The following is a 13,467-nucleotide window of genomic DNA, read 5'->3' as shown; positions in this document are numbered from 1 at the left end:
TGAAACCTCAGACATTTTTTTCCACAATCTGCATCTGGTGGTTTGGGCTTTAGTTCCACAGTTTAGCAACCTTTATGCTAGTGTCATGGTTACTGAAAAGAAAAATTGGCGGACCATCAGTAAGAAGATATCTCGCTTCTGCCCTTGTACTATCTATGTACGTGTATAATGGTCCATATTTGTTGAGGGTCCTTGAATGATTATTTATTATTCCTCAGGAACTTTTGCTCCTAAAGGGGTTTAAAATAAACTTATATGGGCTACAATCCTGCAGTCCACTTGAACACGTTGCTCGGACAAATGGAAAATATGCTTCACATGCACAGTCACTACACACACTGCCAAGTGCTGTCTCCAGCTCAAAGCGTTCAGTCTTCCAAAGCAAGGATCACTGCTTCTCTGAATCACTCCATTAAATTGCTTATATCTGATTGTTCTTTAAGATTTTGAAACTTGCTGGGAAACATTTGCAGATAATTTTTTTTTCGCCTGCAGTCACTTTGCCTAATGCCCATCCATTGAATACCATATGTGTTTATATGAGCTGCAATTTTCCACTTGATTACATCTTACCACACACACTCTTCTGCGCACAGAGGAGACAACTGCATGGCATCTACAACATCTATTTCTGTTCTAAGCCCTACCCAGCTGATCTAATAGACATGCCAGTCTCAGGCCGCATATCAAGAAGTAAAACTAAGAGTAATTGCATGGTATTGAAATCGACTTCTCTACACACACAATAGCTGTTTAAAAGACTGATGGAAAAGACTGTTCTTAAGTTAAACTTAATTTGGGCATGTTTACAGAAGGAGAACATATCACTGGCTCCTATGATTGGTTCCGGTTGTTTGAGGAAATTGTTACCTCCTGCTGTGTTCCACAGAGCTTAGTAATAACAAGTGAATAAAGGTGGCCATACACAGAGAGCGGAACATCGGCAAATGAGCAGATCTCTCCCCGATATGTAGAGGAAATTACCGGCTCAGTCCCCAAAGTAAATGTAAATAAATCAATTAATAAGATAAATTAAATTAAATTAACTTAACAGCTCACCCAGCACAGAGCCAGACCCAGGTGTAAAAACCCTGGGTCTCTCGTTTGTAGGGTGTAGCTTCAACCAGTATACGGCACAAACAGTTCAAATCTCGGCAATCTTGTATGTATAGAAACTCACCGAAGATACTTGGTGGCCCGGGTGCAGCGCCCCGAACCCGTAGCTGGGGGAGTAACTCAATGTAGACAGCGAAGAAGCACGCACTCCAAGGGCCAGTAATTGTGATTAAAAGCCTTTATTCAAACAGCTAAAACAATAGAACCTTACGCGTTTCGTATCCGAGGATACTTATTCATAGGCATCCCCGATATGCCCACCTTGAGGTCCCTAGGGCCCAACGATCGGATCCTAACAAATGGTAATGGGCGGTCGGATCGCGGGACCGCATCAACGAACAGATGCAGCCGCGATCCGACGGGATTTTTAGTTCCATCCGTCGGGGGGGCCCCATACACGGGCCAATAAGCTGCCGACTCGGACTGTCGGCAGCTATCGGCCCGTGTATGGCCACATTAAGTCAATGTTGGCCCTTCTTTTAGGATGCTTCTGAGGATATAAATACAGGTCATGGGTGTGATAACGTTAACATAATGATGCCATATATGGATTTCTATGAAGCCCATAACCAGGCTGGGGAGATAACATTTCTTTGAAGGCCCCAGCTGGTCTATGATGGACAGACACACTATTTAATAAAAGGGTGGAGGTGGTAAAAGTTTTCTTTGTTAGATATACAGTTTGTGTATGGACTCAGGACCTTTATGATCTTAGGGTGTCTATAGCACAATAATCCACTGCAGCCAATGGGGCAGATTTGCTAAAGGGCGAAGTGGCCGCCGCTAGCGAAAATTCATTAGAAATCCCATAACAGGCACGTCGCCAATTTACTAACAGGTGTAGAGGACAATTCGCTAGCGAAAGAGACTGTCGCTAGTGCAGTTTTGTGCCCTATCGCCAGGCAAATTTTCGCTCAGGACAACGATCATAACTCGCAAATTCACTAATGTGAGAATTTTACAGTTTTCGCCACAGTTTCCTTTGCCACCTTAGACCTGGCGATAAGATGAAGCTTCATCCTCCTCAATCTTATGTCAGTGACATCATATCCTGCATGCCGGAAAGTCATAAAAGTTCTAGAAAACACAGCCATTTTTTCATATGCAGCATGCCACATTTGTTTTAGGGTGGGCTCATGTCTAGGGCATTAGAGGAAGCATAAGAATACTAACGAAGATTCACTAGGCATAAATGAACGCTTATGAAAGTTCGCTATGAAATGCTCGTGCTGATGAATTAACGCTAGCGAAATTCCCCCAGCGTTGGCTACAGAGACGCAACTTTGCATTTTAGTGAATTAGCATAATGGTAACAAATTGTCTAATTGGTTGCTATGGCGTAAATGCATTGGGGCAATGTGAAACATGTAACTACACATGGACTAACAGTTTAGAGAGTAAACCGTTTGAATTTATAGAAATACAGTAGAGGTATGCAATCTGTTATCTGGAATGCTCAGGACCTGGGGTTTTCTGGATAAGAGATTTTTCAGTAATTTGGATCACCATACCTTACACCTACAAAAAAAATGTTAAACATTCAATTAACCCAATAGGATTATTTTGCCTGTGATAATGATTAATGATATCTTATCTAGGATCAAGTACAAAGTAGTGTTTAGGAAAAATTATTTTTCATATTTTGAATTATTTGGTTAAAATGGAGTCTATTGGAGAAGGCATTCCTGTAATTTGGAGCTTTATGGATAACAGGTATCAGGATAATTGATCCTATACCCTATAGGATCCTGTATTTGGTGATAGTTCATTAACACAAAATACTATCACAAAATATAAATAGACAACCAATCATCAATCATCCATGTTTTTGGACTGCATTTCCCATCATTATTGGTGGGCAAATAGCAGTAGAATTAGATTCAGGTTTATTCTCCTGAACAAGCAGACCCAAAAACCTAGAATTATAATGCACTGCTCTGAACACATATCATACAGTTTTGAAAAGGAGTTCAATTGTTAATATCAGGTTGTTTATCAGTGACACCTGAAAGCTATTAGTAGTAACAGACTGCCAGCAAAGGGTAATCAAGCATATCCATGAATGATACTTCAGCCAGCACAGTAAAATAACAAAGACCAAAGGAGAAATTCTCAGCACTTACATATATTGGAAAACTGTCTGTGACAAATTAGAGCATTTGGATGGGTCTTAACCCAGGGAACAACATCAGTAAAAGGGAATGGGAGGAAGGCATGTTTAAAGGTTCACTTTTATTTTGAGTACTGGAATTATTAAAATGCAAATGTATAGGCGTTTTCACCAGATTCTCTAAATGTATTATTTAGGCTCAGATTGCATTTTTCTCAGGCTAGCTTTCTCTGGCTTCATTATGTTCCATAGTCCTCCTGCATTATTATAATACCCTTACCCTTGGGATAGAGGGGTGAGGTCCAGTGGCCAGTGGTAAAATATCATGGGGAAATGGGGACATGGGCATCTGGAAGTGATCATTAATGGATTACTCAAGGCATAGCTAGAACCAATATATAACAAAAAGATTGAGGGCACTCAAAAAAAAAGTAGATCATTACAAAGTATATTAAGAACAAAATTCTTTAGTGCTTACCAGTGTTGTTTCTCCCATATGAAAGTTAGTCCTCTAGCTGCTTCATTAAACCCAGGGCCAGCAGTCCACTTGATCTAATGGGATGTCCCAATAAGAATCTTGCCTCCTTTGTGGACATCCTGCCCCCTGTTCTCAGTTCATGGGTTATACTGCTTTGTTCATCACGTGTTTAGTGAGAAGGGCCTGTACTACTGATTATAAGTATTGCTTATCAGTACCATTAAAAAATATAAAGTGTTTTCGATATCCTGTGCAAAAATGTGAATAATGTAACATACCTCCCAACATTTTGGAAATAGAAAGAAGAACAAAAAAAATTTGGCGAGCAGAACGCATCAATTTTTTTTGACCATGCCCATTTTTGTGGCCACACCCCCTAATTACCATGTTCATTTTACAAAATGTGGCAGGTTATGAAAGTTTGAACACATTTCTGCTGTGTTTATGTTTTATTACAGTTTTGCTAATGAAGGTGAATTGCCCTTTAAAGGAGAACTAAAGCTTAACTAAAGAAGTAGCTAGAAATGTCGTACATGATGTTTTGGGATTCTGTACCAACCCAAGGCAACCACAGCCCTTTAGCAGTAAAGATCTGTGTCTCCAAAGATGCCCCAGTAGCTCCCCATCTCCTTTTCGGCTGATTCACTGCACATGCTCTGTGCTGCTGTCGCTTACTGAGCTTAGGGACCCACTCACAATATACAGTACCCATAGAATAGAAATGTCACAATATAAGGCTGATTAGTAATTAATACAGATAATTATTACATGACAGCACAGAAACCAGTACAACTAGCATCAGAATTTAATAATCAGCCCTGTAGCATCAGCTTATATTACAGACAAACCTAATTTTCTGCTTGATAATTAGCGACACCCCCTAAGCTTAGCTTCTCAACAGCTGCTCAGAGCCCACTGAGCACGTGAGTGTCGAAGACACTTTCCAAGATGGTGACCCCCTGTGACAAGTTTGAAGTCCTGGATCATTGCTGCTATTGACAAGCTGAAACTTTAGGCTGGTGCAATAAGTTCAGTATATAAAATATGACATTTTTAACCATATTCAGTTTTAGGGTTTAGTTCTCCTTTAAGCTGCAAGAGACCTGCTTATCTTAAATTGTTACAAAAGTATCTAAGTATTCTGGGCTCTCTGCCAAGAGCCAATTAAGTTAGAAACTTTGTATCTTTTTCTAGCTGTTCAGTGTCAAGAGAAAGTTGGGACATTTCAGTAACAAACCCGGGACATTGGGTTGAGCTGTCAAAATTGGGACTGTCCTGCGAAAAACGGGACAGTTGGTAGGTATGGTGTAATTGAAAGTACTTTCATTTTTCAACTTATTTCTCCATATCAACTCTGGGAGGAAGAAACTGCAGTTTATGATTTACCCCTCCAACCTAAAACCTGCAGCTAAAAAAGACAAGTAGAAGACTGCTGGGCTTTGCTTTCATTACACTTAAAAATTATTGCTAGTGTTTAGTTCAAGCCAAATATTTACTCTCAAAAAATATGTTTTTTCTTTTCATCATGACCTGCTAGTCATTAATACATATATAATACACAAAAGCCATGAATGTTGTAAATTATATCCTTATAAATGGTGAGTTCAGATGTCATAAGTTATAAACGGTGAGTTCTGATGTCATTTCTGTCACATGACTCACTGAAACTTGTGTATTATAATAAATAAAGTACCCCAGTTGTAAAATATGAGGATATTAGAAGTTACCTCGGAGTTCCATGACCTGTATAAAAACACTCGGCCTTCGGCCATATGTTTTTATGTGGTCATGAAACTCCTTGGTAACTTATAATATCCTTATATTTTACAAGAGGGGGTACTTTATTCACTATATATTAACATTTAAAGCTTTATAATGGTCTATCATCTATTTATCATCTATTTATCTATCTATCAATTTCTCTAAGCTATCTGGTTGTTAGGGTACAAATTACCCTAGCAATCATGCATTGATTTGAATAAGAAACTGGGATGTGAAAAGGAGAGGGCCTGAATAGAAAGATGAGTAATAAAAAATAGCAATAACAATAAATGTGTAACCTTACAGAGCATTTGTTTTCAGACAGGGTCAGTGACCCCCATCGAAAGCTGGAAAGAAGAAGGCAAATAATTAAAAACAACTATAAGAAATAAATAATGGAGACCAATTGAAAAGTTGCTTAGAACTGGGCATTCTATAACATACTAAAAGTTAACTTAAAGATGAACCACTTCTTTAAAACACCCATATAGCTGCTATTGATAGCTTAACTATTACTTACTCAACGGTAAAAGTTTATTACATTTCTGATGTCGTTCTAAGACGTTGGCATAGCCCTTTGACAGGCTGGATGCTAAAAAACTAGAAATTTAGTGATTTAGCGGTCTGAGCCTTATCAACTGAAAGGTCATGTTAAATATGGTTTTCACTGTGTCTTTATACACCAATTATTATTTTTTTACTTTCTATCCCAATTTAAATAAAATAAGTGTAACCAACCATTTCATTGTACATTTTTTTAGGTTCCAGAGAGCTAGCTAACATATCACACTTAGCTGACTGGAAGATCGTTTGTTCACCCTATGGGTTGTCTTGCCATAATTAGACCAGATTGTGAGGGTAGTTTCACTGTGGCATACCCCAATACAAAGCAAGCAGTGGGACTCTATACAGCAGAGCAGCAGGCTGGGGTCAAATGGCAACAATTCTTAATGGAACAATAATTTCAGTATCTCAACAGAAGCAGGGCCCTCTGTGTCCCATGAAACCCTTTGCTTAATATTATGCTTTATTTTCTGCACTATCACCACTTACACTGAGCTGATGCGGGCTTGCAATGAATCTTTCATTAGTGCGGAACATGTCTGATTATAAACATACAGACATCCCCGTTACACGTTGTATACGACCACAAGAACACTCAGCAAATCAATTAATAAACCGAAACCTGCCTGGCAGACACATCTGGGAAAATAAAACCTGTCATTTCTGATTAATTAGGTCCCTTTTCTATAAGATGAAAAAATATATATGTGTACCCTGTATTTATGAAATTGTACAGTCAGAATTCATTATGTAACTAAATAACAGTTAATTTTTGATGCTTTGCAAAAATTCTTGAATTTTTATATTGTTATAATAAATGTTAATATGGTATTTCTGCCTAACCGTGAAACAGGTTTCTTATATAAATTTAGATCCAAAGTCAGCTGGGAAATTAATGTTTTATTTTTTTCTATTACTTCCTCCATCTCTGTTCCTTTCCCTCTTGGAAGTGTCCATATGGTTTAAAAACATCTGTCATTAATCACTTTCGATGGGGAATAATGTGGTTATAAGTAGAGGGAAACAACAACAGTTGCCAAAGTTTTAAAATAGACTAGAAGAGTAATCTGCGCTTCATTATATTATAATCGAAGCTTGAAGAATCTGCATTTTAAAAAATGAACAGAGATTTACTAAATGGAGTAATAATCTATACTAAAATCCATTCGTCTGAGTTATTAAGGCATTATTTTATATTAGTACAGAATGAACAAAGCTATCTGCAAAAAGAAATTGTGTTGACTTTTCAATATTAATTTAAAAGATATATATATATATATATATATATATATATATATATATATATATATATATATAGACAAATACAAGAAGTCCCCTGCACTCAACCCATTATCAATATATTTAAGACAGTGAAACATTTTGTGCATACAGCTACTAAAAAATGCTATATATATATATATATATATATATATATATATATATATATATATATATATATACAGTATATAGTATAGTTAAATATAAAACAACTGGAAAAGACCTGTAACTGATTTTCCTATGTTTTGGTATGCTGAAGAAACTGGAGTATAGGTGTAAACCCATGTTGACACAGGGATTGCTTCAACACAGCAATGTTATTCACTGTGCTACATTGACAAGCTGGTAACTTTCAGGGGGCACGTCTTAAAAAAAAAAAGCAAGCAATTTCAGTTTCAGAGGTAGCATAGCCCAGTAACTTGCTATTATTAGAATTTCTGATATTTCAAATGATATCATAAAATAATATTTAAAATAATGGTATTAATGGAACCAAAGAATGAGCGTTTTAAAGTACAGTAATGTGCATGTAATGTATTGTTGTGCTGCACTGGTACAACTGGTGAATTTGCTTCAGAACCAGTACTATAGTTTATATAAACTAGGGATGCACCGAAACCAGTATTCGACCAGGATTAGGCCATTTTCAGCAGGATTCTGCTTCGGCCAAATCCTTGCACCTGGCCAAACCGAATCCAAATCCCTTAAATCATGTGACTTTTTGTCACAAAACAAGGAAGTAAAAACATTTTTGTATTGCGTGTGTGGCTTTCTTTTTTCCTCCCCCTCACTGATTTGCATATGCAAATAAGGGTTCGGATTCAATTCCGTATTCGGTTGAATCTTTCACAAAGGATTCAGGGGTTCGGCCGAATCCAAAATAGTGGATTCGGTGCTTCCCTAATATAAACAAGCTGCTGTGTAACCATAGGGGCAGCCATTCAAAGCTGACAAAAGAGAAAAGGCCCAGGATACACAGCAGATAACAGATAAACTCTGTAGTATACAATGGAATTCTTCAGAACTTACAGTATATGTTATCTACTATGTGTCCCAATAGCTACCCCCATGGTTTTGCAGCAACTTGTTATATAAACTATAGCAGTGTTTCTGAAGCAAACACACCAGTTTTACCATTGCAGGGTAACAGTAAATTGCATGTTCATTCCTTTAAACCCCCTACATTTATTTTGGTGTTACTGTTCCTTTAAGCTAGAAGGGCTCCACTATACTCTACTCCACTGCATTTATTTTAAATAGCTTATGATCAGTGCAGCCCAGAAACTCAGAATGTATTAGATGTATCTTAAAATGGCAGTGTGCCTCTTGTTTAACGCTAATTCAATGAACTGGACTAGTGCTGCACATACCTTTTGCCTATTGTTTTCATCACAAAATAAATCTATGGTTTTTGTTGTTTTTTTAAGCTAAACAGAGGAAACAAGTGAATTGAAACAACTCCATGTTTGGTTCTTTTGAGGTAGATAATTAGATTCCAAGTGCACAGGTATTACCCTCTCATTGAGCCCCTGATTCACCCCCAAACCCTGTTTAAACATACCCTGTCAGGATTGTCCAGAATCCTACATTCCACCCCTTCACATCATCGGATCACCCCTTTGTATCATCAAGCCATCTGTTTGTATAAATGGCCCATTCCTTTGCATCAACGACTCACCCCTTTTACATGATCACTTCACTAGTGATGGGTGAATTTGGGGCGTTCGCTTCACCAAAAAATTTGCGAATTTCCCCTAAAATTGGCGAAATTCGCAAAACGATGAAATTTGCTGGCGAAAATGCGCCAGCGTCCAAAAAAAATGGACGCCGGCGAATTTTAACTGGCGAATTTATTCGCCAGCGGCGAATCGTGGGAATCCGCCGTGAATTCACTTCTGGCGAATAAATTCGCCCATCACTACACTTCACCCCATTATGTTATCAGCCCACGTTACCAGTATTTAACTTTAAAAAAGGTGACATCCATAGCATCCATTTATCTGTGCTCTATTCATCTAATTATCTTCCTCGCAAGAAAACAAACATGGGGTAGCATCAATTTCCCTATTTAGCTAGAGAAATAACAAAACATATATTTTTTCATGATTAAACCAATATACAAAAATATATGTTCAGCAAAGCTCTATTCATTGAAATCATGCTACATATACTATCCCTTTAAAGGGGATGTAAACTTAAAATTATCTGGGGTCCCTTGTTAAACCTTTAGCTTGTTTCCAACTATCCCTAGTATCCCTAGAAGTTTGGCTTATACTTGATACAATTAGCTCCCCTTCCCAAGGGTGGCGCAAGAAATACCTGGGAGCAGTGAAAAGACAGCGGCCCTCTGTGGGAAAATATGGTGAGCCTGTTGGTTTAGCTGGTTCCTTTTGGTGCTTTTAGTCACTGGGGCATGCATGAATAATTGCGCCCCCCCCTCCCAGTGATATCACCATTCCTGCTTTTTAAAATCAATAATAGTAATAAAAAAAACAGGGATATTGACATACCAAATGTATATTCGAAGAGACAAATACGCGAGCATATTTGTCTTTCACTACTTTCAACTATCCACCTGGAAAGCTTTGGCCAGAAAGGCAACATTTATTGTTTTTAACTCAAAAGTTTACAGACCATCCTATTTTTTCATGAAGGGCCATGAAATAAATATTATTTTCCAGTTCAGCCTAGCCTTTTCCAGTAGGATGGTGTTCCCAAGCCGTTCTCTTTTCCTCTCTGCAGCCCGTCAGTGTAACACTTCAGAAATGATAGGTTAAAGATTAAATGGAAACATAGATTTAAAACAGCAAATCCCGTGTGGATGGCAGACAGAAGAGACAGAAGGACAGCATGGCATTGTGCTGCATGCATGCTAGCTGCCACTGACACAGGCTCCCTCTTCATTGCAGTGTCACTTTGGTAGAAGGCAGGCTGATTGGTGAAAGAACACGAAGATGTCAAAAAGGTGCTGGTAGACATTTCTTGGTTGCCTCAAGAAAATAAAGGGCATATCTGAACCTGTCAAAATGATTAATAGCTTTGAGCGTAGGATATGAGGGAGGAGGGGATGTGAAAGAGCAGTGGAAGGGAAAAGAAGAAGTGAATATGTAAATAGAAAGAGTAATGGTTTTAGCCTGTGCAGCACAAATACATACTGCACTATGAATGGAGTGATTCCAGATTTCATTGTATAAAAGCTAAAATGTAAGGAGCTAAGCTTTAATAATGAGCAGTTGTATACTTGTAGTGGGTGATAATTGGTTATCAGTCAGCACGGTATCAATATATGTCTTACAAACTATTTTTAAGGAATTTAAATGCAAACTAGGGAAACACCGAAGCCATAACTTCTGGCTTTGGCTGAATACTGAATCATCCACAAAAGACTGTGCCCAATCACCCACTGAGAATGGAAATTAAACATTAACATTTCAAATTACAATTCCACTGCAGTTATCCTAAGACTGCGAATTTTAGCATCAGTAGAATAACTGTAATATTTCCAGCCATCCATATACAAAGTTTTGAACATCCCCAAATCCTGCAAACATTCCTAGATTCTCAATAGCCAAATTCTGTATTTGGTAGTAAATATACATCTATCCAGAAAAAAATGGTGAAACGCAGAAGCCATTTTGGCAGTAGATGCATGTTTATAAAAAAAAGAACTGCACTATATCCCCCACAATGCCTACATAGAACATGTCATGCAGTGGGCACTATACAAGATTTATAGAATGTAGACAGATCCTGGAATCCGTAATTATCTCTATTTTACACTTCAGTTGTACCTGAGTAGTCTGGAAATAATTAAATGGGTTGGAGCTGACATTGTTTTTTGAAATAGCAATATATTGTGATAACTGTACCATTTCTTGTTTACCATACCATACAATTCATAAAGCCTATCTTGGTAAAATGTCTGTACAAAGGTTGTGTCTGAAAAGGCAATGGGACTAGGATTGCACCTAATGCACTATTTTGAGATTCAACGGAATCTTGAATCTTTCATGATGGATTAGGCAAAATCCGGAATTTATTCAAATGTATGCAAAATAGAGAAAGGAAGGGTTTAAAAAAGAAAAATGCAAGAAAAAAATCTAAATTTCCTTCTCTGTGTGATGAAAAGTCACATGATTTTAAGGATTCAGATTTGGATCTGCCAGGCACTTGGGATTGGCCAAATCCTGCTGAATAAGGTTGAATCCTAACTGAATCCCAAACCAAATCCTGCATTCAGAGCAGCCCTAAATGGGATGCATTGCTTCCTCTAGTGAATCCTGCTACTTTTTATACTTTTTTTACTTTCTTATACATGGATGTAATTTTTATCAGGCACTAAATATATCCATGTTCCACTACCTATATATTGAGAAGTAAAAGATGGAATTCTTTCATACTAGCTGTTTTGCTGCAGAAGTTTGTGTCTAGAAAAGACAGAATGACAAAAGGTCACATGTCATTTGCCTTTGCATTCAACACACAACCAATACTGAAAGATTAGGGGGTATTTTGGTGACTTCTCATAAGTGCACCATAGGCATTCCTTAACTGAGTAGATGAAGAAATGAAAGTCATACTGGAAATGTTGCCTTGAAATGATATCTAGTTGATGAACCATGTCCCTTAACTCACTTTCAGCTGCCCTTTAATATCTAGTCTGTTTAAGAACGGGGATATCCAATTTGTATTTTCACTTGCTGAAACAATAACAAAAAGAATATATCTTATTTATAGGGGATTTCACTGTATGGATCTCTTAATTAGGATTCTTGAATAGGAGCTTTCCTGCACAGCTGGTATACCTCAGGAGAAGTATAACAGGTCAGCACAAGAAATCCACCTGCTATACACAATGGATGGAATTCACCATTCTCAATCCCACCCTCGTCTCTGCTCTGACCTCTCTTCAATTTCACATTGCACAGGAACTGGCATTAAAAATTGAAGATTCTATTAATGTGCAGCTAATTGTGGCTCTTGTTAAAGGCTTGAGTTGGGAGGAGGGACCCCTGTTTCATTCTCTACTAACAAGAAAAAAGGAACACAGCAAAATGAGTAACTATAAATATTGTAAAAGTTGCGAGGATACAATAGGGGAGTTAATGAGCCCCTCTTTTTGCAACATTAACCTCCTTCCTACTATAACACCGGAGAACAGTGAAGAAAATAGGAATACTACAAAGGGACCAAGGCTGTCCATTCACTTGGCGTACTTTTGTGTTGAACGTCAGTCTAAGAATACGCTATGTTAAATATGTTGCTATAGGGAAGCAGATAAAGCAAAGGAACATGGTCTATAACCCATTCATGTCAAATCAAGTCATCCTCCCATTCCTTCTTATTTACCAGAAGTGCATTCATGACAACTACAAGAAACCATGTTGTAAATTGGAAGAAGTATTTAAGAGAATACTTGTTTAAATTAATATATTACACAAGTTTTAAGTCATACATAAGTGGCTGCTGATTCACAAATGTCATATGAAGCATTCTACAATGTTTTATGTACTTGGGTGGAGCTTGTCTATAGTAAACGTACAGGCTGCAGACAGTAAAATATCTATTTAATAGTTGTGGGTAGTTCATAATAGCCAGTAAAACTAGATTAAGCATATTTTTAACTCATCCATTTTATTTCAAGATGATCTCGTTTCTTGCTCCATAATTTGCAAGATTGGCTTGTAAACAACTGTTCAGAGCACACTGAGCATAGGCTGTGCCACTGATAATCAAAGCATGGCCCAACAAGATTCAAGATGGCAAGCTCTTCTGTTAAAGGCATTCCATGGTTCTGTTTAGATGACACGTAAAATTAAACCTTGGGAATATATCTTAAAAGTCTAACAATTTATGGGATGTCCTGAGAAATCATTTGGGATATCCAGTGATCCATACCATCTGGCAAGAATTTGGCTACATACACATGAAGCATGTACTGTATATGCATGTGTAGTTTTGTATATAGATGAATGTACAAGTGCAAATGCAGTCACTGTACAATTGCATCATTTATTTTATGCATTTGACTCTTTATAACTGACTCTTTTGCACCCTCTAGCTTTCCACAAAGTTAATAGCAGATGTGACAGTATTCTCCAATAAGAATCTTTCCTATGAGCACTATATCAGTAGTCTCTATGTTTTCATACTGGGATTC

The sequence above is a fragment of the Xenopus laevis genome, chromosome 7S, assembly GCF_017654675.1.
Source record: "Xenopus laevis strain J_2021 chromosome 7S, Xenopus_laevis_v10.1, whole genome shotgun sequence".
Classification (NCBI taxonomy): domain Eukaryota; kingdom Metazoa; phylum Chordata; class Amphibia; order Anura; family Pipidae; genus Xenopus; species Xenopus laevis.
The sequence above is the reverse complement of the archived record's forward strand: the minus strand, read 5'-3'. Positions refer to the sequence as shown.